The sequence below is a fragment of the Scyliorhinus canicula genome, chromosome 14, assembly GCF_902713615.1.
Source record: "Scyliorhinus canicula chromosome 14, sScyCan1.1, whole genome shotgun sequence".
NCBI classification, from domain to species: Eukaryota; Metazoa; Chordata; class Chondrichthyes; order Carcharhiniformes; family Scyliorhinidae; genus Scyliorhinus; species Scyliorhinus canicula.
Genome location: NC_052159.1, coordinates 52,864,286 through 52,890,589, shown reverse-complemented (window position 1 = coordinate 52,890,589; position 26,304 = coordinate 52,864,286). Strand labels below are relative to the sequence as shown.

The 26,304-nt window shown below is 47.9% G+C and overlaps 1 protein-coding gene across 4 annotated transcripts in view; it reads left to right on the top strand.

Moving 5' to 3' along the window:
- sgcg (sarcoglycan, gamma) overlaps positions 1–26,304 on the top strand; it is an 807,130-nt gene that overhangs the window by 117,098 nt on the left and 663,728 nt on the right. For all 4 annotated transcript variants that reach the window (XM_038818379.1, XM_038818381.1, XM_038818380.1 and 1 more), the window contains exon 2: positions 12,850–12,948. The gene's annotated coding sequence lies outside the window, so the exon portion shown is untranslated. The remainder of the gene's footprint in view (positions 1–12,849; positions 12,949–26,304) is intronic.

Genomic DNA, 26,304 nt, shown 5'->3' with positions numbered 1-26,304 from the left:
GAGCCACCAATGCCACCAATGCCTCCTCCTACTGTCTTTGCTAATGCAGAAATTTCCTGAACTGTCTCTCTCTCCATGGTGTCCAGAGTTGTGAGAAGCCTCCCACAGTGCATTGCATATGTGTGTAGTCAATCCCTAATCTGAACTGTAATGGAAACCATCTTCAGGCTTGCACATGAGATTGATATTCCCCAATCATTGTTCTTTTGTTCTTTATAATCCGTCAGCAATTTTGCTTCATTTAGCACAAAACACTCTCTTATGAAGCTACCTACCCTCAGTCACTGAGAGTAGGTCATTTCAAGCCCTGGTTACAGCCAGTAAATTATTCACAGATGAATTTGGGAGCCCTCCTCTTGGTTACACTCCTGAGGCTGCTATCCTTTAAGATAATCTTCTATTTGTGAATCTTTCCAAAAAGAATCTCTCCTGGAGCTACCCTTTGTGAGACTGTCCTGTTGTCTGCCGTACTACCAACAGATGACTGTTTCATGTCACGTGACCGATGTCTGACGCCACCAGCTGGTAGGAGGTCACATTACTAACTTTGTGCAAAACTATTCATAGGCATATCACCACAAGTTCAACAACTGGCAACACAGGAAACACTGCAATAATTCTCAAATTCCCTCCCTCCCATCTATTGCTATTCAGGGACGAAATTCTCCGACCCCACGCAGGGTCGGAGAATCGGCCGGCAGCGGCGTTAATCCCGCTCCCGCAGGGTTTTAATTCTCTGACCGGCCAAAAACCGGCGCTGTGCAAATCCCGCCGGCAGCCTCTGAAAACAGCTGACGCCGGCGGGATTTCATTATATTTTTGTTTCCACAAATCTCCGGCCCGGATGGGCCGAAGTCCCGCCGACGTGGCCACGGGTCACGTCGGCGAAAATCACAGTAGCTTTAAAACGGCGTCAACCATTGATGATGGTTGACGCCGTTCAGTGTCGGGGGGGGGGGGTGGGTTGCGGCATCCGGGGGGTGGGTTGCGGCATCGGGGGGGGGGTTGCGGCATCGGGGGGGGGTTGCGGCATCGGGGGGTTGCGGCATCGGGGGGGGGTTGCGGCATCAGGGGGGTTGCGGCATCGGGGGGGGTTGCGGCATCGGGGGGGGGTTGCGGCATCGGGGGGGGTTGCGGCATCGGGGGGGGTTGTGGCATCGGGGGGGGTTGCGGCATCGGGGGGGGTTGCGGCATCGGGGGGGGGTTGCGGCATCGGGGGGGGTTGAGGCATCGGGGGGGGTTGCAGCATGGGGGGGGGGTTTGGGGGCAGCGGCGTGCAGAGAGGGGGGGCGACAGATGCCCGGGGCCAACGCACCATCACCCCCCCCTCTGTACGCCGCTGCCCCCTACCCCAACCACCCACCCCTCACCACCCCTACCTCCCTCCAACATCCCTACCCCCCTCCCCACCACCCCTACCCCCCTCCCCACCACCCCTACCCCCCTCCAACGCCGCCCCACCCATCTCTCGCAATGCAACCCCCCACCCTCAAACGCCGCAACCCCCCCTCATCGCCGCAACCCCCCCCCCTCTCAACGCCGGGTCCCCCCCTTTCAACGCCGGGTCCCCCCCCCTCAACGCCGGTACCCACACCCCGTCCCCCTCCCTCTGAAGGCCGGTACCCACACCCCCCCTCCCTCTGAAGGCCGGTACCCACACCCCCCCCTCTCCTCCTCCCCCCTTCCTTCCTCCTCCCCCCTTCCTTCCTCCTCCCCCCTTCCTTCTTCCCCCCCTCCTTCCTCCTCCCATCTTCCTTCCTCCCCCCCTCCTTCCTCCTCCCCTCTTCCTTCCTCCTCCCCCCCTTCCTTCCTCCGTTAGTGTGGGGGGGGGGGGTGCGGCGTTAGTGGGGGGGGGGGGTGCGGCATTGGAGTGGGGTAGGGGTGGTGAAGGGGGTAGGAGTGGTGAGGGAGGGGGTTGGGGTAGGGGTAGCGGCGTGCAGAGGGGGGGCGACGGTGCGTTGGCCCCGGGCATCCGTCGCCCCCCTCCTCTGCACGCCGCTGCCCCTACCCCTACCCCCTACCCCCTTCACCACCCCTACCCCCCTCCAACGCCGCCCCCCCCTCCAACGCCGCCCCCCTCTCTCAACTCAACACCGCAACCCCCCCTCTCAACTCAACGCCGCAAACCCCCCCCCCTCAACGCAACGCCGCAAACCCCCCCCTCTCCTCTCAACTCAACGCCGCAAACCCCCCAACGCCAGGTCTGTCTCTCTCCTCCTCCTCCCCCCCCCCAATGCCTGGTCTGTCCCTCTCCTCCCTCCCCCCCCCCCCAAATGCCGGTGTGTCTCTCTCTCTCCCCCCCCCCCCCAAATGCCGGTCTGTCTCTCTCCTCCTCCTCCCCCCCCCAATGCCAGTCTGTCTCTCTCTCTCCCCCCCCCCCGAAAATGCCGGTCTGTCTCTCTCCTCCTCCCCCCCCCCCCCAAACGCCGGGTCAGTCTCTCTCCTCCCCACCCCCCCCCAAATGCCGGTCTGTCTCTCTCTCTCTCCCCCCCCCCCCAAATGCCGGTCTGTCTCTCTCCTCCTCCTCCCCCCCCCCAATGCCGGTCTGTCTCTCTCTCCCCCCCCCCCCCCAAATGCCGATCTGTCTCTCTCCTCCTCCCCCCCCCCCCCCCCAATGCCTGGTCTGTCCCTCTCCTCCCTCCCCCCCCCCCAAATGCCGGTGTGTCTCTCTCTCTCTCCCCCCCCCCCCAAATGCCGGTCTGTCTCTCTCCTCCCCCCCCCCCCCCCCAATGCCAGTCTGTCTCTCTCTCCCCCCCCCCCCGAAAATGCCGGTCTGTCTCTCTCCTCCTCCCCCCCCCCCCCAAACGCCGGGTCAGTCTCTCTCCTCCCCACCCCCCCCCAAATGCCGGTCTGTCTCTCTCTCTCTCCCCCCCCCCCCCCAAATGCCGGTCTGTCTCTCTCCTCCTCCTCCCCCCCCCAATGCCGGTCTGTCTCTCTCTCTCTCTCCCCCCCCCCCCCAAAATGCCGGTCTGTCTCTCTCTCTCCCCCCCCCCCCCAAATGCCGATCTGTCTCTCTCTCTCTCCCCCCCCCCCCCCCCAAAATGCCGGTCTGTCTCTCTCCCCCCCCCCCCCCCCCCCCCCCCCCAACGCCGGGTCAGTCTCTCTCCTCCCCCCCACCCCAAATGCCGGTCTGTCTCTCTCTCTCCCCCCCCCCAAATGCCGGGTCAGTCTCTCTCCTCCTCCCCCCCCCCCCAAAACGCCGGGTCTCACCACTTCCGCAGCTGGTGAAACTGACGCGTATCGCTGGCCCCTCCGGGAACGGAGAAAAGCTGCCTAAAAGAAGGCCTCGACGCCGGAGTCATCTACACCAATTTTGCTCGCCGGAAATCGGCGTTACGACGGTCTGCAGAGAATTTCACCCCAGATTTATCTCCTAACTCAACTTAAGTTGCAACTTCTGAATTAGTTTCAGCAAAAGGTGGAATAGTGTGCCATCTGTATTTTAAAATCGCACCATAAGTGATTTTATCTCTAATAAGTTAATTATTAGGGTGCATACTGGGAATAATCCACTACTCATTGAAATAATGCTGTGGGATTGTTTGCATTCAGTTGAGGGGCTACGTGGGACCTCAGTTTAACATCTCATCTAAGGATGGCTCCTCTGACCATGCAGCACTCGGGCAGTACTGCACTGGACTGTCAGCCTTGTTTTTTTTTATGCCCAAGTCCCACAGCCTTTGGATTGAAGGCAAGAATGCCACCAGCTAAGCTGTGGCTGCCTCGCTTATGAGACTTTGAACAGCAACGTGTGGGAATGTCACAGAATTCATAATGTTCTGCAAATTGACAAATTGGGACAGTTTTCCATCACTGGCTATGTTTTAATCACTTTATTCATTTTGGTGGAGAGGGGTCTCTGCAGTAAAAGTTGCCTGACATCTATTTGGTCCACCAAAAGCATTATGTGAGGCAGTGCTTGTAGTGACACAACTCAATGTATTAGTGCTGAACATGATGGATATCACTTGTGGCCAAGGACAGACTTTCTGCAGTCATAGCTGCAGGGCTTACTTCAATCAACATAGTAAAGATCATTTTGTCTCTATGCTATCTTGCAAGTTACGGCTGACCCACAAGCAGAATGAAAATTTTATTTACTAGATAAACATTTGTAAGGATCCAACATCGGATGTGGCTGAAGAATAAGACATTGGCTCATTGCAAAGCTGTGAAGACCTCTTTACCATCAATGAATCATTGCTGAAGCTGCTGTTTCGTCAGTTTGTTAACGGAATAGTGCACCAGATTTAAAAAAAAAAAAATCTTTTTCCAGTTTTTTAGTGAATTATCCCGCATGGAACTGAATAATGGAGGAATCAGGTACAGTCCTTGCTTTTTGCTGGATCAGCCAGGGTCACATTAGGGCTGCAAATTGGTTAACAGAAACATTGCTGGTGATGACTTTTCTTCCAAATCCAATATTGACACTTCAGAAGTGCCTGAAAGACAATTCCTTAACCTCCTCCTCTTCCTCATTGAAACATTGCCTCTGAGCAAAGTTATCTGTAGACATGTGCTCAGATTACATGCACATGCTGACACCTGAACTATCACTTCATCACCTACTTCAAACTCACTACTGCCTCTGTGCTTTGAAACTGTTTGAAAGGATCCGATTTAACGGGAAATAAAGAGACCTGTTTTGAGCACGTTTAGCTGGGTGTTTCTCAGGTGGCTCTAGCGCCGAGAATGATCCTGCTATCAAACGGGATTCTTTTTCTTACCTTGGCGAGGAACGCCCTGCTGAGGCCTCACTTGTCTCGCTTCCTGCACTGATGAGGTCAGCTCGTCAGTGAAAGAGATTTTTAAATGCCACTCGGTTCTCTTGACCCCTCTCGGACTCCCCATTGCGGCCTCCAGAATCCACCCCCAAGGTCCCAACCTATCTGTTAGGTGGTTCTCGAGCTCCTCCTCACCAGACCTCATAAGGGCAAGGCACACCCATGCTAGATCCCTGTCACAGGCAACCTGGCACCTGGGCACCTTGGCATTGCCAGCCTGGACATTCCCATGCTAGCCTAGTAGTGTCACCCAGGCACCCTGGCAGTGCCAGGGTGGCACTGCCAGGGTGCCCAAGTGGTTGTGCCAAGGTGCCAGGATGCAAGTGCCAAGATAGCAGAGGGCGTCCCAGGGTGCCACTGTGCCCAGAGCAAGACCAGCCGGAGCCTCCGATGGCCTGGGAGACACCCTGAGGTGTCGTTACGCTTGGTCCATGTTTGTCTGGACCGGCTCTAAACTGCGTCATGGTGAGGTCTCTCAGGTGGGGGTATTCGTTCCCAGGCCTCGGGAGCATTGGGCGATGAGGAGAGATCCAGATCACATGTGGGCAGCACGGTAGCACAGTGGTTAGCATTGTGGCTTCACAGCTCCACGGTCCCAGGTTCGATTCCCGGCTTGGGTCACTGTCTGTGCGGTGTCTACATGTTCTCCCTGTGTCTGCATGAGTTTCGAACAGATGCCCCGGTTTCCTTCCACAAGTCCCCAAAGACGTGCTGTCAGGTAATTTGGACATTCTGAATTCTCCCTCAGTATAGCCGATCAGGCGCCGGAACGTGGCGAGGAGGGGATTGTCACAGTAACGTCTTTGCAATGTAAGCCTACTTGTGACAATAAAGACTATTATTATGTCTTGCGAAATCTCGCGAGGTGTTCCGAGTGTCACAAATCTCTTGAGAGGCCTCTTGCGGGATTTAACAGCCTCATCGCTTCATCGTGTCAGGTGCAACAAGGCATTTCGATCGCGCCAAGAATTGTGGGTGAGCCGTAGTTTACTCAACCTACTCATTTGGAGACCGAATCCATTTTTGTTCTTGGCTCTGCACAAACGCTGTATTGCAGATTTCATCCCCCGTTCCACAGCTGTCTCTTGCTCCAGTAGATTACCTTCAACTTTCGCATCCTTTTCAACTCTGAGCTGAGTGTCTGATCCCCATATTCTCACCATCCCAATAGCAGACTTCTTCCAAACACAGCCCATCTGCCACTGAAGCACTCGTTCACCTCTTCCATTGTTGGCTGGCCACTCACCAATCAACTTCCAACACTTCAGCCCTCCCAGAGGTTCTTTCATGTGTTGTGTTCTCTGCATCTGTGGAGACTGCGTTTACCTTAGCAGTAACATAGACAGGCTACCAACACTTGTAATAGTACAACTCTATTTTATTTGCTTAAGAGCTGTTGAACATACTTGCACTGTGTGTCGACACTATGTCAGATTGATTAAAGACCTATGCCTAACCTGAACAGCCTATACTGCGAGCACATGGTGGATGTTTGTGCCACTGACTGTGGGCTCTGTCTGTCTCAGAGGCTGCATCCCGAATGAGCGGGAAAACTAGTGCCCTCTGGCTTTATAGTGACCGTGCCCTAACTGGTGATTGGCTGCTGTGTTGTGTGTGTCGATTCGTCTTGCAGTGTGTCAGTCAGTGTGTGTCTCTGCACCATCATATACTGATGTGTATATTATGACATCCCACTTTATAAAAAAAATGTGTGTTCGTGGTAATAAATAATGTATGATGTGAATGTTCCTAACTATGTGTGGCATATGTGAGCATATTTACAAGATTATGTACATAAACTCTAAGATATTTACAGTGGAAGGTGTCTAGTGCAGATGGACAGTATGTAACAGAAAAATAACTAGAGCAGCAGTATGTACAAACCAGTGAGTTAATCAAACAATGTAACAAAACTATCAGTTTATGAGTTCAGAGAGTCCATGAATTCAGGCAGTTCATAAATTCAGTCTCTGAGGTGGGCGGTGAATTCTGATTGACAGCCTCAAGGGTGGGTCAGGGGCCACCTGGTCTGGAATGGGCGGGACTGTGTCAGACCCAGAGGGTGGCAGAGCGAAAGGGAGATCTGCAAAGTCCGTAACGGTTTTGTCGTGATGGCGAGGCAGGACATGATGATCTGGTAGCGAGCGAGGAAGGAGTCGTCGTGCCCGCCTATTTCGGCGCAGAAGAGAGCCGTCTGGTAGAGGAACCAAAAATGACCTGGGGGCCACTTGTCTGAGCACCACAGAGGTGGCAGACCAGCCACCATCTGGAAGCTGGACACGGACCTCGTCATCAGGAGCCAGATCAGGGAGATCCGTGGCATGGGCGTCGTATGCCGATTTGTGTTGGGCCCGAGACAGCTGCATTTGGCGAAGGACCGGATCGTTGTCCAAGTCCGGGACATGAATGGCCGGCACCAACGTCCGTAGCGTGCGCTTCATCAATAATTGAGCCGGTGACAGGCCGGTGGACAATAGAGCGGATCTGTAAGCAAGCAAGGCAAGGTAAAAATCGGATCCTGCATTGGCCGCCTTGCACAGGTGTCGTTTTACGATGTGCACCCCCTTTTCTGCTTTGCCATTGGATTGGGGGTAATGGGGATTGGACGTGACACGCGTGAAGTTGTATCGTTTGGCAAAATTGGACCACTCCTGACTGGCAAAACACGGGCCATTGTCGGACATGACCGAGAGCGGGATGCCATGGCGGGCGAATGTTTCCTTGCACGCACGGATGACCGCTGTTGAGGTGAGGTCGTGCAGCCTAACTACCTCCGGGTAGTTCTAGAAATAGTCCACTATGAGGACGTAGTCCCGGCCAAGCGCATGGAACAGGTCGATGCCCACTTTGGTCCAGGGGGATGTGACCAACTCATGTGGTTGCAAGGTTTCCCTTGGCTGAGCAGGCTGGAATCGCTGGCATGTTGGGCAGTTGAGAACGGCGTTAGCTATGTCCTCATTGATTCCAGGCCAGTACACTGCCCCACGGGCTCGTCGGCGGCATTTCTCCACTCCCAGGTGGCCCTCATGGAGCTGCTCAAGGACGAGGTTGCGCATGCTGTGCGGGATGACGATCCTGTCCAACTTGAGTAGAATTCCATCTACCACCGCCAGGTCCTCTTTAAAATTATAGAATTGAGGTCATTGGCCCTTCAGCCACCCATCTGTCAGGTGGCGCATGACACGTTGGAGCAGGGAATCGTGGGCCATCTCGCGACGAATTTGGATGAACCGTTCATCCGTGGCGGGCAGATTGGATGCGACGAATGCCACATGAGCATCAATCTGGCACACGAAGCCCGCTGGGTCGCAGGGTGTGGTGACAGATCTGGAGAGTGCATCGGTGACGATGAGCTCCTTACCCGGGGTGTAGACTAGCTCGAAGTCGTACCGCCTGAGTTTAAGGAGAATGCGCTGCAGGTGCGGCGTCATGTCGTTCAGATCTTTTTGAATGATATTGACCAGTGGCCTGTGGTCTGTCTCGACTGTGAACTTTGGGAGTCCATAGACATAGTCATGGAATTTGATGACTCCGGTAAGAAGGCCCAGGCATCTTTTTCAATTTGCGCTGTTCGGTGGGCGTCATTGCATATGACAGATATGCGACAGGAGCCCATGAGGAGGCGTTGTCACATTGAAGGAGCACTGGTCCAATGCCGGGCTGACTAGCATCCGTGGAAATCTTTGTTTCCTTGGCCGGATCGAAAAATGCCAACACCTGGACCTTGGTCAGCTTCGCCTTGAGTTCCCGCCATTCTTGTTCGTGGGCAGGGAGCCATTGGAACTATGTCGTCTTCTTGACCAGGTTCCTGAGAGCTGTGATGTGGGAGGCGAGGTTAGGGATGAATTTCCCCAGGAAATTGACCATGTCCAGGAATTGGAGGACCGCCTTCTTGTCCTCCGGTGTCTTCATAGCCTTAATGGCAGATACCTTGTCAGCATCCGGCTGCACGCCAAACTGTGAGATGTGGTCTCCGAGGAATTTCATTTCTGTTTGACCAAAGGAGCATTTGGCCCTGTTTAGGCGGAGGCCATGCTCATGGATTCATCGGAAGACATGTTGGAGGCGATCAATGTGCTGCGGGGTGGTAGACCAGACGATTATGTCGTCCACATATACGTGTACCCCTTCGATACCTTCCATCATCTGTTCCATAATTCTGTGGAACACTTCCGATGCAGAGATTATGCCAAACGGCATCCGGTTGTAACAATACCAGCCAAATGGGGTGTTAAAGGTGCAGAGCTTCCTACTGGATGCGTTGAGTTGGATCTGCCAGGACCCCTTGGATGCGTCTAGCTTGGTGAAAAATTTGGCACAAGCCCATCTCGCAGGCGAGTTCTTCACGCTTTGGAATGAGATATTGCAATAATAATATTGCGGTTGAGGTCCTTGGGATCAATACATATACATAATTCGCCGGATGGTTTTTTCACGCACACCATTGAGCTGACCCACGTACTGGTACCATGATGTGTTGGGTTCTCTGGGCCTGTGGAGACTGCGTTTACCTTAGCACTAACATAGACAGGCTACCAACACTTGTAATAGTACAATTCTATTTTATTTACTTAAGAGCTGTTGAACATACTTGCACTGTGGGTAGACACTATGTTAGATTGATTGAAGACCTATGCCTAACCTGACCAGCCTATACTGCTAGCACATGGTGGATGTTTGTGCCACTGACTGCGGGCTCTGTCTGTCTCAGAGGCTGCATCCCGAATGAGCGGGAAAACTAGTGCCCTCTGGCTTTATAGTGACCGTGCCCTAACTGGTGATTGGCTGCTGTGTTGTGTGTGTTGATTGGTCTTGCAGTGTGTCAGTCAGTGTGTGTCTTTGCACCATCATATACTGATGTGTATATTATGACAGTCTGCTGTCCCAAATCTACCCCACAGAGAATGGACACAACTATGGCATATGGAGCTGAAGGTGGCAAAGTGCAAGGTTACTCACTTTCAATTCAAGATTAGAACTTTTTTAAACAGTGAAAAGCTAGGGACTGTGAAATTTAAAATTCCATGCACAGACATCACTTAAAACTAATGGTTGAGTTTAAAAAAAAAAAAATGGCCTTTACGTCAAGGGATTATAAAAGGTGGAGGTTGAGCTATAGTTGTATCATTAGTTTACATTTGGAGTACTATGCTTAATTCAATACAGTGGTTTACCACATTTACTTTGTCATTTTTATTCAAAAGTACATGAGTAGAGTATGTACTTTTGAATAAAAATGACAAAGTAAATGTGGTAAACCACTGTATTGTATTGTATTGTTACATGCCTGGGCTTGTCCCTGCTGGTTCCTCCCCTCGGGCTCATGTATAAAGGTGGCTGGACTCCGCCTCTGATCCAGTTCGGGACCAGAGGCCAGGTGGCTTTCTGCTTAGTGTATTAAAGCTTCAGTTATATTCACCACTTGTCATGTGTTCATTGATGGCATATCAGTAACATCAATAACTCTGCATGTTTCGAAGTGTGGGCCTGTTATGTGGAATAAAATAAAGAAAACTTGGTGGGAGCAAAAGGAAACTGAAAGTAAGAAGCACAAAAATAGCAACAATTAGAAGATTGAAGAAAAAATTACTCTTGACAATATTAACTTACAAACACTGAACATGTTCTTATGACATTTCCTTGTCCTCTATTTTAAGGGAAGCATTAAATTATGTAAATTAAAAGATTAATGCTTCCATTAAAATAGTGAAGGAACATTATAGCAACCTGTTATATATCCGGACATTGATGGCACTAAACATAATGTCTAGTGTTAGAAAGGATCTGGGAGTCTGTAAGACAGTAATACACTCAAAGCCTGTTATTCTCTATGTAAATACCTCGATTATGCTGCTTTATTCAGTACTAATCCCAACATCTTTACTGCTTAATTGGCTGTCTTGCATTTTGTGATTTAAATGAATGTAGATTATTAGCACTTCAGCTTTGCAAAGGCATCGTATTCCGCCTTGGTCCTTGCACATTATCACCTTGTAGAATGTCATATAATTTAAAATATTTTCTAAATAGGTTGTGATTATTTTGATGCAGCCAGTTTTGTCTTAAGTCAAACAATTTTCACTGATAATTGCCATTTTTAATGTCCCAAGTCCACACAAATTCAATCAGGAACATTTTCTTGCCTGGTGAATGTTCCCTTCCAGTCGGGGAACACTTCAGCAGTCAAGGGCATTCAGCCTCTGATCTCGGGGTAAGTGTTCTCCAAGGCGGCCTTCAGGACGCACGCCAACGCAGAATCGCTGAGCAGAAACTTATAGCCAAGTTCCGCACACATGAGTACGGCCTCAACCGGGACCTGGGATTCATGTTGCATTACATTCATCCCCCACCATCTGGCCTGGGCCTGCGTAATCCTACCAACTGTCCTGGCTTGAGACAATTCACACCTCTTTAACCTGGGGTTACCACTGTCTTTGGATCTGTAAAGATTCAATTACCTGCAAATGCTCGCATTCTAAGCGTTGTCTGGCATCTTTGAATTTGTCTATATATATGTTTCTGGAACAAACCTCTTCATTCACCTGAGGAAGGAGCAGTGCTCTGAAAGCTAGTGTTTGAAACAAACATGTTGGACTTTAACCTGGTGTTGTAAGACTTCTTACTGTGCTCACCCCAGTCCAACGCCGGCATCTCCACATCAATATAAAAGGAGGTAGCCATATTGGAGCCATGCCGATTAAAGCAGGCAGCTTCTTGAGGTGGAACACAGTGGAAGGCCACAATGAATAAGAATGGTAGATGTAGTGCATGTGTCAGTGTTCGTTGGCCCACACAGTGGATATAGTACCTACCACAAAATAATTTACCTTCGACCCCTACTAGCAAACAGACAGCTGTGCACAATATACTAGACTGTTCAAGTGGAAAAACACTTAAAATTACAATCCCAAATGGACAGGACCCTTAATAAGCTCCTTGACGTGCTCCACGTCAAGGAGCTTGTTAAGGGTCCTGTCCATTTGTTCTGACAGTTCATCAGGATTCCAAAACTGTAATTTTGAATTCATTCTAGCATCAGGTCCCAACCCTGCAGTTCTTTGAAAATCCAGCCCCCGGGACAGTGTGGGTAAAAGGCATTGACGTATCAATGAGCCTTGGTCATATTGAATGAACTAGGTTCGACAGGCTGAATCACCTACTCCTGTTCCTATGTTTCTATATTCTTCAAATGGAAGCTATTAGTGTGTGAAAATCTAAATCACTATTTACAAGAAAAAGATGTGTTGTGACATAATGATTGGAAAACAATTACAATTGCTGCCTAGATAAACCCCACATTCAGATTCATCCCCTGGATTAAACTCCCCTCAAAGCAGATCTGGCAGTTATTAATGGTTTTGACATTGGGAAACACTGAATTATCCAACAATGACGAGTTACACTAAAACATTCCAACACATCTTCTAAAATAAAAAGAAAAAATGTCAGAAATGTACATCAGATCATTTAATATCTGAAAGAGAGTGATGGGTTAATTTTTGGGCTGAATATTTCATCACAATGCAGGTGGATCACAGCGCTAGGAACCCGGGATCGATTCCAACCTTGGGTTATTGTCAGTGGAATTGGCAAATTCTCCCGTGCCTGCTTGGATTTCGTCTGGGTGCTCCAGTTTCCTCCCACACTTGCACAGAAGATGTGCAAGTTAGGTGGATTGGCCATGCTAAACTACCCCTTAGTGTCCAAAGATTGGACGGGGTTACATGATTAAGGGGAAAGGGTAGGGGTGTGGGCCTAGGTAGGGTGCTCTTTCAGAGGATCGGTGCAGATTCAATGGGCCACATGACCTCCTTCTGCACAATAGGAATTCTAAGTCCTACCTGAAGCATATACACATTTTAATTAAAAATCACAACATCCTATAGTACATCTCCAATTATTCTCTTGAACTATTCGGAAAATCTGCGAAGAACCATTGTAAAAACAGTTGTGATCGTCTTTGTAAAACCTCAGGCAGAGATAATTGTCACACAGACCTTTGCACTGTTCATTTCTGTGTTTCAAATTGTAATATTTTAAGAAAGTTACTCACTCATTTATGTAGGTTCGGAATACTGAGGACGTTTAATCTTTTTGCCGATTAAGGAAAAGGTAGAAGATGTACACCAGGTTGATAGACTCATTTTGAAGAAGATCAAAGAAGGTGAGTAGTCACATCTTCTTCTTACCACTTTTCATAATGTCTTGATTGTCTCCATACTTGGCTGTCAGCCCTGCAATACTGATCTCTAACTTAAACTGATCACTGCGCTTCATTTTTACACAGAGGTTCATTTGATCATTTTTGAGTTGTTTACATGTCTCGCCTCCTCCACCAAGCTTTTTGTACTGTTGTATATGAAAAACTCAGCACAGGCCATGAGACTATTGACATAATTTTATAAATGGAATGAGATCCCTGAAGCAAGTAGGTTCAACATTGATTTACATTCAAGCCATGTCATCCCAATTTATAGGGGATTCTCATCTTTACATAATCATTCCCAATTTACAGTAGGAAAGGTTGCTATTTCATGAAAGATGCTTTTGCCAGGGCCTTCAAGAACCAGCATTGCTTATTTGGCTGAATCTACGAAGATCCCACTGGCTTCCTTCCTCCATTTGGCAATTGTCTGAGGTTGAACAAAACTGCTCGCAACTTTGGTGTCATCATTGACTCCCAACCACTTATCTGTGCTGTCACCTAATTCAAACTCTAGAACCCCCTCTGTCCCTGCCTCAGCTCATTCACTGATGAGAAAATCATCAAGGCCTCTGTTATCCAGACTCAACTATTACAAAGCCCTTCCAGCCACTCCCTCATTTTCCACCCTGCATAATTTTGAGCACATTTGAAAGTCTGCTGCCCCTCCAATTACTCGAACCAAGTCCTAGTCACTTATCACTTTGTACTTGCTAACCTACATTGGCTTCTGGTCCAGCAACATTTTAATTATAACATTTACAGCCTAGTTTTTAAATCCCCTCCATGGCCTTGTCCCACTCTGACTCTGAAATCTCCTCCAGTCCAATAACCCTCCAAGATTTCCAATTCTGGCCTCTTGCATGCCATTAATTTAATCACTCCACCACTGGTGACTATGTATTCTGCTTCGATGGCCGAGAGTCTCTGGCCTTCCTGCAGCATGTTTTTCAATGGCAGGAGGTGGCCTGCTGTTGGCCATTGGCAAGATCTTGTGGTCCCACTGCTGTCAATGGGATCTCCTATTGAATCCATCCCACCTGTGATGGGGGTGCGCAGTCGGCAAGACTGGAAGATCCCATCAGCATGAACAGCCAGAAGATCTCGCCCCTTGTCTCTAAGCTTTGGATTTCCATCTGAAAGTCTTTCTATCTCTTTCTTCATTAAGACACTTGTTAAAGTCTACCCCTATCACCAAGGAGGCATCTCTCCTCATATCTCTTCATATGGTTTAGTGCCAAATTCTGTTTGATAATTCTGCAATGAAGGGTCTTGGAATGTTTCAATGCACTAAAGGCACTATATCAATGCAAGTTATTGTTTAAGAATGTATTCACACTGGAACTGCAGCATTACTCCAAAGCAACGTACTTATTGTTCAACTGCAGCTGAATCTGAAGTCAGCCCAATTATACATGGAATGAAATGAATTGAGACTCCCTGAAGGAGGAAGATTCCAGTTCTAAAGTCATGGGGCGCGATTCTCCGTTCCCCACGCCGGGTGGGAGAATCGCGGGAGGGCCCCCCGACAAATTTCATGCCCCCCGCGATTCTCCCCCCGCCCCGCTCGGAAGAATCAGCGCTCGCCATTTTTCACGGCGAACGGCGATTCTCCGACCCGGATGGGCCGAGCGGCCTGCCGTTCGCGGCCGTTTCACGACGGCGGCAAACACACCTGATCGCTGCCGTCATGAAATGGGAGTGAGAAGCCCGTTTGGGGCTTGTAGGTGGCCCAGCAAGGAAAGAGCACCATGACTGTGCTCGGGAGGGGACAGGTCCGCGATCGGTATCGTCGGGCCGGCGTCCAAATCGGACGCACTATTTCCCCTCCGCCGCCCCGCAAGACGAGGAGGGGAGGCTGAGCGGAAAGACGGCCACCGCGCATACGCGGGTTTGTGCCGTCAGCGTCATGACATCAGCCGCGCATGCGCGGGTTGGATCTGGCCAACCTGCGCATGCGCGGCTGACGTCATTAGGCGCGCCGACCGCATCATTCTTGGCGCAATTCCCCCGCGGCCGAGAGTTATGGAACGCTGCTCCTAGCCCCGCCGGGAGGGGAGAATAGGGGGCGAGGAGCGGGCCTCCGAGGCCGTCGTGAAACTCGGCCAAGTTCACAACGAACCTCCCTTTTTTCACGGGGGCGGAGAATTCCGCCCATGATACATCAAATTTGCATGGAATTTCTTTTTATCACGTTGAGGCCTCAAGTTGTAGTGCTAAGGGTTGGTACTTCATGAAAGACAACATGCCAGGCAATCTGCAGTCAGCATTGCTAATTTGGGTACATCTGGCAGGGTGGCACTAACCATTTTTGTGAATCCTATCATACCTATGTGGAAATGATCATCAGAACCGACCTTTTCGGGGTCTGGGGCACCATGGATGTAGATCCCAAACTAATGTAAAAATGTCTGTCACGTCTATACAACATACCTGTGTACAGGTAGTAACAGTTACCATTTGTCTCAAACCAACAAACGTCTTCAGTAGCATCACTGCACTCTGGAGGTAGTGTGGTTGAATGGTGGAGAATCCTCCTTGAAAGCATCCCATAAAACACTTCAGTGTCAGCTGCCATCAAAAGGGAGGCTAGGCACTTCGACTCTACTGTTATCTGCCTGCAGCTAATACCTGCACTTATGGGTCCCTTTACTTTCATCTTGTCTCCAGCATTTTGGGGTGAAATGCGTTTTAAATCTATCTCAATTCTCCCCCCCCCCCATTTCACTATATTATAACATTTTACTGAGACACCTTTCTTCAGTGGTGTCATCCTTTGACTCATTTGAGTTAGCACATGTATAATTGTGCAAATGAGGCGAGACCAGAAAATTGTGTTAGAGTAACATTTGGGATCTAGGCAGGTCTTTAACAGTCCAAAACAATGAAAATCGTCACCCACAAGCTTAGTGTCAATGTGCCTTAGAAACAATTCACAACGTTGGTGTAAGTGCATAGTAAATGATGGGATAATGTAATGTTCTGAATTTACAGCTTATGTGCAAGTTTAACATTTCATTCACACATGTCCTTAAACTACAATGAATGCATCAGTATTAATTTGCAGTACTTATTTTGGTAAAACAATCAAAGAATAAACATTCTATCTTATTCTATAGGTGCTTGTACATATAATTATTGACAATGTGCTCACAAGATAATTGGTAAACAAAGTGAATGCTACCAACTCAGTCGAGTTACTACTGAGTTTAGATTAGCTATTAAGAAAATGGACCTCCCAGGAAATTTCACGATGCACTCCAGGGGCTGAATTTTCCCAGCCCATTGGCGATGGAATGGGAAACGGGAGACCTGGCAACATGGTGAGGAAATCGTCAGGAGGGAAGCCCAACATGCCCCCGCTGCCGTGCCATATTGCCAGCATCAAGAATTGGCCAACATAGATGCTCACTTGGTGGTCAGTTGAGCCACTTAAATGGTCAATTAAGAGCTGTTGGTATTTGGCTTACATTGGGAGGGCCCACTGCCGTGTGTGGAAAAGGTCAGGTAAAAGCTCAGTGGGTTCTGGGTGGGGGGTCGGTGGGGTAGAGTCCTCTTCATGGGTATTCTGTGGACAACAGAATGGCCACTCTGCAGCAACAGCATTGTTAGTGCACCACAGCTCCCACCCTCCCAACTAAACATACCACTCCTCGAGTGTGCTCTGCCATTTTGGAAACCCCGCCATGGTCATGCAGCCTCAGCAATGGCCACTGCTAGATCTGGTGCTGCTGAGCTGTCAGTCTTCTGATTGGGCCAGCAGCTCGTCGTAGGAGAGACACAATTGTCTTCAGTGATCCCTGGTAAGATGTTACCCAGGCTCCTGTGGCCCGCTGGAGTGGAGTCACCACCTGCTTTCTGCCCAAGAGGCAATTCAGTCCCAGAACACAAACAATTCAGAGAAATGGTAATGTCCCTTGGGTTTGAGAAGGATAATTATTTTCCAGGATTCCCATGACGTACATTGATAATCGCATATTTAATTCACTTAAATTTAAATTACTTAAAGCCAACAGTCATGTTTTTAAACATGGTCATTGCTGAGTTGTGATAAGATCATGAAGATATTTATGGGTGAGGAAGATTCTTCACCCACTGCAGCATCCAATTGTCTTTTGTAAGTGGCTTTGTAAATGATTCTGTGGTTCTCACCTCCACTACCCAGTCTATCCTGAAATCTATTTGTATTGTAATTACTCTTTGTATGATAAACTTCCTAACATCAACTCACAGTTTGAACCTGAGGCCCTTTTGCCATACTTTCACAACCTGCAAAGTTATGTTTTGGACTACCTTTTACATATCTTTTATTAGCTGGTATACTTCTGCAAGATCCCCTCAGATGCCTGGTTTCAACATGCAAAGCCCAAGCTTCTCCAATCATGCCTCATAACACAGGCTTTCTCATTGTTTGGTTCAGTATTCTGCTGGATTTTGAGCTGCTGTTCCATATTAGTTAGGAATGATCGCACAAAATCTCCTGCATTGGCCACTGCAACTTTGTCAGAAGATTACCAGAAACCCATTTATGGGTATATGCGTCGTTGATCTTGTCTTGAAATTACAGTTGCTGATCATGAAGGACCCACAACATTTATAGCACATGAGCATTGAGTTTACTAAAACTGCCGGTTTCCTTTCAGCTTTAGGCTTACTGACTCATTGCTTACCCAACGAGCACGGTTCACCTGCCTATATGCAGTGCATCTGTTGTTTGTTAGTCCAGAATGAAGAAGAACTCCAGAGTCAGAGAAATTTAACTCCTGGTCAAAGCTACTTCTCAGTCTACTTCTCAATTCAAAGTCACTCAGTTTGAATTATCTGCCAACCAGAATCACCTTCAAACAAAAACAAACATTTCCTGGATAGTTTCATTTAAATTACTTAATTCAAACTTATGATTGATAGATTCTTGATATCCAAAGGTATGAAAGGATATGTGGCAAATAAGATACATGGAGTTAAGCTGCAGATCCGGCATGGCCTCATTGAATGGTAGAACAGGCTTGAGGGTTAAATGACCTACTCCTGTTCCTATATCCCTATAAATAGCTTACACTGAGAGCATTTTTCACAATAGGAGCATTCACCTCTAATATGCTAACATAATATAACAAGTTACCACATTTAACAACTAAATAATCATGGTGTTTATATCGGCTGCATTAACTCATCTATTACTCTTTAGCATATTAATGACGTTGTTTCAACTGTGTAATTACACAGATAAAATGTAGTTACTGTGTAGTTAAATTCTCATTAAAGTGTAGTTAGATACTGGTTTATGGCCTTTGAAAACCATGTAAAAACGCTTTAATAAAGCGTTGTCAAAACAAAATCTGATTAACATATGCGATCAACTGACTTTCTGATGTTTTTGATCTTTATATAATGATGCTAAATGTTTTAATTTGCTATTTAGCTGCAATTCAAACTTACCTGATAACAGTTCAGCTAAATGTAAAACGCTAATGAACCTCAAAATTATCCACATTTCCAGAAAGTAATAGTGGGACAATGCAAGCAGAGGATGAAATGAAAATCGCTTATTGTCACGAGTAGGCTTCAATGAAGTTACTGTGAAAAGCCCCTAGTCACCACATTCCGGCGCCTGTCTGGGGAGGCTGGTACAGGAATTGAACCGTGCTGCTGGCCTGCTTGGTCTGCTTTAAAAGCCATACGATTTAGCCGAGTGAGCTAAACCAGCCCGCAGGATGCAGGATAAGTTCTCATTCGGTGCTCGGTGAAATAAAAATGTGAAGTTCGGATTGTTATTTTTAAAAAACAGGATGAACTTTTCTTTATGTTGCCGCTGCCCCATTTATTTTATAATTTTTAAGTTCAGCTTCCCCCACTCATGACATGAACTATGCCCTGACCAAGAAGTTGGAGACGTTGTTGATCAATAGAGAACGATCATTCGAATACGATGGTGTAAAAATTCTCCAGTGTTCCTGGGATGGCACCTGCTGCTCCCCATCCCGTTGATTTTCTGGTGTCAAGGTGGGAGTATCTAATTTAGTTGAGAATTCTGAAAAACAAGGCAGCACGGTGGTGCAGTGGTTAGCACTGCAGCCTCATGGCTCCGAGGTCCCAGGTTTGATCCCAGCTCTGGGTCACTGTCCGTGTGGAGTTTGCACATTCTCCCCGTGTTTGCGTGGGTTTCGCCCCCACAACCCAAAGATGTGCAGGCTAGGTGGATTGGCTATGCTAAATTGCCCCTTAATTCCTTAATTGTAAAAAATGAATTGGGTCCTCTAAATTTATTTTTAAAAAGAGAATGATGAAAAATATGTGCAGGGCCATCACTAACAATTATTTTCAGGCCAATTTTTCTCCTAGGTTGGAAACATTTGCGGCGGAATTCTTCCAATAAGGTCCAAGGCGGGGTGGGAACGTGGACTGTTTTCTGCTGACCTCAATAATTATGCACCCAGATGTTTTACATTGTATTCAGTGGTGCGGCCGCCTGGGTGCATAGTTCGTCATCAGGTCCAGGCATCAGATTGAAAAGGTGCCCAATTAAAGCAAGAAGGTGGATCACCTGAAAAATGAAGATAAAATCTCTGAGAACATACTGAGAGCAGAAGACAGGCCTCCTGAGAATGAAGATGGATCTCCTGGAACATGCTGAAGCTGGAAGCTGGAGTTCCTCCAGGATACCCAATCTGGAAAGTTAAGCTGCAGATGCAAACCCCAACCCAATGCTGTGCTGTTCCAGAATTTTGGGTGGCCTCCATCCTGAACTCTGGAGCTAGTCCCAGACATTGTTCAGATTAGTCCCGACATCTGCACTCCACGCTGTTCCGAATGTGTTTTACGCTAGCGTGTATTCCTGCCAGCGTCACGGAGAGTCTGATGTGGGGCGTGAGAGGGGTTTGGACCTTCTTCTGCATCCCATTAATGGGATGCAAATGAGGTTGATTCAGCCTCTGGAAGGTTTTTGGACCTGCCATAGTGGGTGCCAGCAGAAGATTTCGCTGTAAATTAACGGCTACATGGAATACATTTCTGGGCATCCTGCCATATTCTTCCCCCATGCCCACCTTGAACCCACCAGCAGGACTTGGGAGAATTCCGCCCTTGGTTTCTACTTGGGTCTCTCCTACCAAAACAGCCAAAACCTGAGAATTCATCATGACAAAAATTGCTCTTGCTCACTTAAGTTGTATCATTCCATAGAATGTCATATAATTTACAATGCAAAAGGAGGCCATTCGACCCATTGAGTCTGCACCGGCTCTTGGAACGAGCACCCTACCCAAGCTCTCACCTCCACCCTATCCCCATAACCCAGTAACCCCACCCAACACGAAGGGCAATTTTGGACACAAATGGCAATCTAGCAGGGCCAATCCACCTAACTTGCACATCTTTGGACTGTGGGAGGAAACCGGAGCACCCAGAGGAAACCCATGCACACACGGGGAGAACATCCAGACTCCGCACAGACAGTGACCCAAGCTGGGAATCGAACCTGGGACCCTGGAGCTGTGAAGCAATTGCAATAACCACTGTGCTACCATGCTGCCCTAATAAATTTAGAGTACCCAATTAAATTTTTCCAATTAAGGGGCAATTTAGCGTGACCAATCCACCTATCCTACACATCTTTGGGTTGTGGGGGCGAAACCCACGCAAACACGAGGAGAATGTGCAAACTACACACGGACAGTGACCTGGTATCAAACCTGGGACCTCGGCACCGTGAGGCAGCAATGCTAACCACTGCGCCACCGTGCTACCCTTTAATGGCACAATGCGTTGCTACCTCAGCTTGCTGTGCCACTTCAGAAACCTGGTACTGATCTTTCTTCCTTTAAGCTAATCCTGCTCCCTTGCCACCGGAAACTTGGCTGAAACAGTTCCATAAATATCAGCAGCTTGCAGTAACCATCTCAAGAAAACACCTCCAACACGGACATATATACCTCCACAACATTTTGGGGGCGATTCTATTTCAAATCATCCTTTCTTTAGGATAATTATGCACTTGTGCTTTTAAGAAGTCTCCCTACACTTAAGATAATTTAGCACAGAGCAGACATGTCCTCTTTCAATGTGCTTACTCCAGGGAACTCTTAGTTCAGGGATGAGATCTGCTGGAAGAGTATAGTTTCGGATCGATCAGGTATGGCTTGATTATTTCTAATATTTGTTACAGAGTTCTCTTTTAAAACAATGAAAAGTGTATGATTAATGTAACATCAGAAAGTCAAAGTCGAGCTGAATTTGATTATGTGACAATTTTAAGTAGAAGCATCTATGGAGAAGCCAAGAACTGAACTGAACACATTTTCTGAAGTTGTTTCACTTCTTGAAAAACAATTTGTAGAACAATAATGTGTTGGAACTTTAAGGCAGACGAATGAACTGGTGATCTGGTGCCTTCAGGGACTCAGAAAGAACTCACATCGATATGTCTTAATTAGATAGCTACACTATGGTTATTGGTTTCTACTCACTTACTGGCAACTCTTGATTGGTTTGTTCTTGCTGATCAGCCATGCATGGTTTCTATCGTCTCGTCTGCTATAAATTCTAATGCTTTACAACAGTCCTATTAAACTTGTCAAGGTCTGTTGCTGGACCCCATTAAATGTTAATCTAAGTCTTGGCTTTTCACCAGGTCTGCTGCATCTGCATTCCATCTGGATTTTTGGGCTTCAAGATGTAGATTTATATTTCTCTCCTTTTGTCTCCTGAATGTGCAAAGCTCATGGCGTTAACAACCATATATTAACAAAGAACAAAGAACAAAGAAAATTACAGCACAGGAAGAGGCCCTTCGGCCCTCCCAGCCTGCGCCGATCCAGATCCTTTATCTAAACCTGTCTCCTATTTTCCAAGGTCTACTTCCCTCTGTTCCCCGCCCGTTCATATATCTGTCTAGATGCATCTTAAATGATGTTATCGTGCCCGCCTCTACCACCTCCACTGGTAAAGCGTTCCAGGCACCCACCACCCTCTGCGTAAAAAACTTTCCACGCACATCTCCCTTAAACTTTCCCCCTCTCACCTTGATATCGTGACCCCTTGTAACTGACACCCCCACTCTTGGGAAAAGCTTGTTGCTATCCACCCTGTCCATACCTCTCATAATTTTGTAGACCTCAATCAGGTCTCCCCTCAACCTCCGTCTTTCCAACGAAAACAATCCTAATCTACTCAACCTTTCTTCACAGGTAGCACCCTCCATACCAGGCAACATCCTGGTGAACCTCCTCCGCACCCTCTCGAAAGCATCCACATCCTTCTGGTAATGTGGCGACCAGAACTGCACGCAGTATTCCAAATGTGGCCTAACGAAAGTCCTATACAACTGTAACATGACCTGCTGACTCTTGTGCTCAATACCCCGTCTGTTGAAGGCAAGAATGCTGTATATATTCTTGACCACTCTATCAACCTGCGTTGCCACCTTCAGGGTACAATGGACCTGAACTCCCAGATCTCTCTGTACATCAATTTTCCCCAGGACTCTTCCATTGACCATATAGTCCGCTCTTGTATTTGATCTTCCAAAATGCATCACATCGCATTTGCCTGGATTGAAATATCTTTTAGAATACCCAAAACTTCCCCCTTCCGTATGACAACTTGACGTAGAGTATTTAAACATCCATCCCTAGCCTCAGCATCCGTCCTGTCCCTCTCCTTGGTGAATTTCGATGCAAAGTACTCATTAAGAATCTCACCCATTTCCTCTGCCTCCACACATAAATTCCCTCTTTTGTCTTTGAGTGGGCCAATCCTTTCTCTAGTTACCCTTTTGCTCCTTATATATGAATAAAAGGCTTTGGGATTTTCCTTAACCCTGTTAGCCGAAGATATTTCATGACCCCTTTTAGCCCTCTTTATTGCGCGTTTGAGATTTGTCCTACTTTCCCGATATTCCTCCAAAGCTTCATCAGTTTTGAGTTGCCTTGATCTTATGTATGCTTCCTTTTTCATCTTAGCTAGTCTCACAATTCCACCCGTCATCCATGGTTCCCTAATCTTGCCATTTCTATCCCTCATTTTCACAGGGACATGTCTGTCCTGCACTCTAATCAATCTTTCCTTAAAAGACTCCCACATTTCAAATGTGGATTTACCCTTAAACAGCTGCTCCCAATCCACATTCCTGAGCTACTGCCAAATTTTGTTATAGTCTGCCTTTCCCCAATTTAGCACTCTTCCTTTAGGACCACTCTCGTCCTTGCCCATGAGTATTCTAAAACTTACGGAATTGTGATTGCTATTCCCAAAGTAATCACCGACTAAAACTTCAACCACCTGGCCAGGATCATTCCCCAATACCAGGTCCAGTATGGCCCCTTCCCGAGTTGGACTATTTACATACTGCTCTAAAAAACTCTCCTGGATGCTCCTTACAAACTCTGCTCCATCTACGATTTCAACACTACACGAATCCCATTCAATGTTGGGCAAGTTAAAATCTCCCATCACAACCACCCTATTGCTCCTACATTTTTCTATAATCTGTCTGCATATTTGTACCTCTACTTCATGCTCGCTTTGGGAGGCCTGTAGTAAAGTCGCAACAATGTTACTGCGCCCTTCCTATTTCTTAGCTCCACCCATATTGCCTCAGTGCTCGAATCCTCCATAGTGTCCTCCTTAATCACAGCTGTGATATCATCTCTGACTGGTAATGCAACTCCTCCACCCCATCTACCTCCCTCTCTATCCCTCCTGAAGCACCTATACCCTGGGATATTCAGTTGCCAGTCCTGCCCTTCCCTCAACCAAGTCTCAGTAATACCAATAACATCATATTCCCAGGTACTAATCCAAGCCCTAAATTCATCTGTCTTACCTGCTACACTTCTCGCATTAAAACAAATGCACCTCAGACCACCTGTCTCTTTGCGTTCATCATCTCTTCCCTGTCTACTCTTCCCCTTAGTCACATTGAGTTTATCATCTTGTACCTTATTGGCTTTAGTTGCTGCCTCTTTACTGACCTCTAACTTCCTAATCTGGTTCCCATCCCCCTGCCACATTAGTTTAAAACTCCCCAACAGTGTTAGCAAAAGCACCCCCGAGGACATTGGTTCCAGTCCTGCCCAGGTGTAGACCATCCGGTTTGTAATGGTCCCACCACCCCAGAACCGGTTCCAATGTCCCAAAAATCTGAACCCCTCCCTCCTGCACCATCTCTCAAGCCATGTATTCATTCTGACTATTCTTGAATTTCTACTCTGAATGTCCGTGGCACTGGTAGCAATCCTGAGATTACTACCTTTGAGGTCCTACTTTTTAACTTGTCTCCTAACTCCCTAAATTCTGATTGTAGGACCTCATCCCGATTTGTACCTATATCGTTGGTGCCTATATGCACCACGACAACTGGCTGTTCACCTTCCCCCTTCAGTATGTCCTGCAGCCGATCGGAGACATACCTGATCCTTGCACCCGGGAGGCATCATACCATTCGGGAGTCTCGTTTTTGACCACAGAAATGTCTGTCTACTCCCCTTACAATTGAATCCCCTATGACTATAGCCCTGCCAGTCTTTTTCCCGCCCTTCTGTGCAGCAGGGCTAGCCACGGTGCCATGAGCCTGGCTACTACTGCCTTCCCCTGGTGAGTCATCTCCCCCAACAGTATCCAAAACGGTATACCTGTTTTGGAGGGAGATGACCGCAGGGGACACCTGCACTGCCTTCCTGCTCTTTCTCTGCCTTTTGAATCAAAGCAAGGTGCATGACCCCCTTACACCCAAAATAATTTTTTAAAAACCATAAAATAACCGAAGTAAAAATGTATGGAAAATTGGTCCAACCTCATTGGAACTGGTAGGTTTTGGGTGCTCTATGTAACCGTAAAGACAACTTTCTTGTTGTGGGATGATGGGCAATGGAATTATCAGGTTCAAAGATTCAGGTAAATCCAGAAGGAAGCTGTCAGTTACGAAAGTTAATTTATTTACATATTTACAATTACATACTTCGCACAGCATCTCACTCCCAGTGCAGACCTCACTGGGAGGATAGATCCGACCAGGCCCTGAGATGGGCCTGCTTTGATCCCCCACTTTTACGACTCCCAAGTTGTTGGGCTCTGCCCCCTATCTCGGGTGCTCATATTCCATGAGTCTCAAAGGGAGATCAATGATTGTTTTCCCATGGTCCTCATGGGAGTTATGACATCTGTCTAGAAAAAACCCAGTGAATGTGTCAATTACTGGAACAGTACCATTATTAAAGCGAGTTCACAGGTCACGTTCCTGTGGAGGTATGGAACAATGATTAGCTGCAATAGAAAATAAAATAATTTTGGATGATTTTGTGCTGTGAGGAGGGTGAAAGGCGAAGGGAGATGGGTAATATTAATTTGGACCTGAATTTTTGTAAAGACACAGAGAGTCTCCAAACTATCCAAAAGGGCACCGGAGGTCCAATTCTGGAAGTCTCACCTCCAAACCGGCAGCTGCCATTTTTTCCAGATGGGGCTGTGGGTGGAGAAATGGTGCAATTATGGGAGTGTGTTGTAGTATTCACATCCATAGTTCACATCCATAGTTCACAGAGGCAGTTGCACATGGTAAAATGTGCCTTCAGTTTAGTCAGATCCAATTTTTTGTTGTCACCAGTAGGCTTGCATTAACACTGCAATGAAGTTACCGTGAAAAGCCCCTAGTCGCCAAATTCTGGCGCCTGTTCGGGTACACAGATGGAGAATTCAGAATATCCAAATTACCTAACAGCATGTCTTTCGGGACTAGTGGGAAGAAACCAGAGCACCCGGAGGAAACCCACGCAGACACGGGGAGAATGTGCAGACTCCGCACAGACAGTGACCCAAGCCAGGAACTGAATCTAGGATCCTGGAGCTCTGTCGGAACAGTGTTAACCACTGTACTACCGTGCTGTCCTTAGACATCCAAAACAGGAGTTCTGCACTTTAGATCCATCAGAAGAAGTTAGCAGAGTCCTTTGAGATACGGGGTGCGGTATTATCTGATCCTGAGGCTCAGTGTTGACACCATCGTTAACGCTGTCGTGTTTCTCGACGGTGTCAACATGGCCTCAGGAGCAGCAATTCTGACCCCTACAGGGGGCCAGCACGGCACTGGAGCGACCCACGCCGCTCCAGCTGCCGATCCCTGGCGTCAGATGGGAGTTGCGGGCCTGCGCATGCACAGTTGGGCCGGCGCCAACGCACGCATGCGCAGTGGGACCGGCGCAATTGCCGTGCATGCACAGTGGCACCCTTCTCTGTGCCGGCCCCGACACAACATGGCGAAGGGCTACAGGGGCCGGCGCGGAAATTGGCCGGCCGGCCCGCCAATTGGTAGGCCCCAGTCCC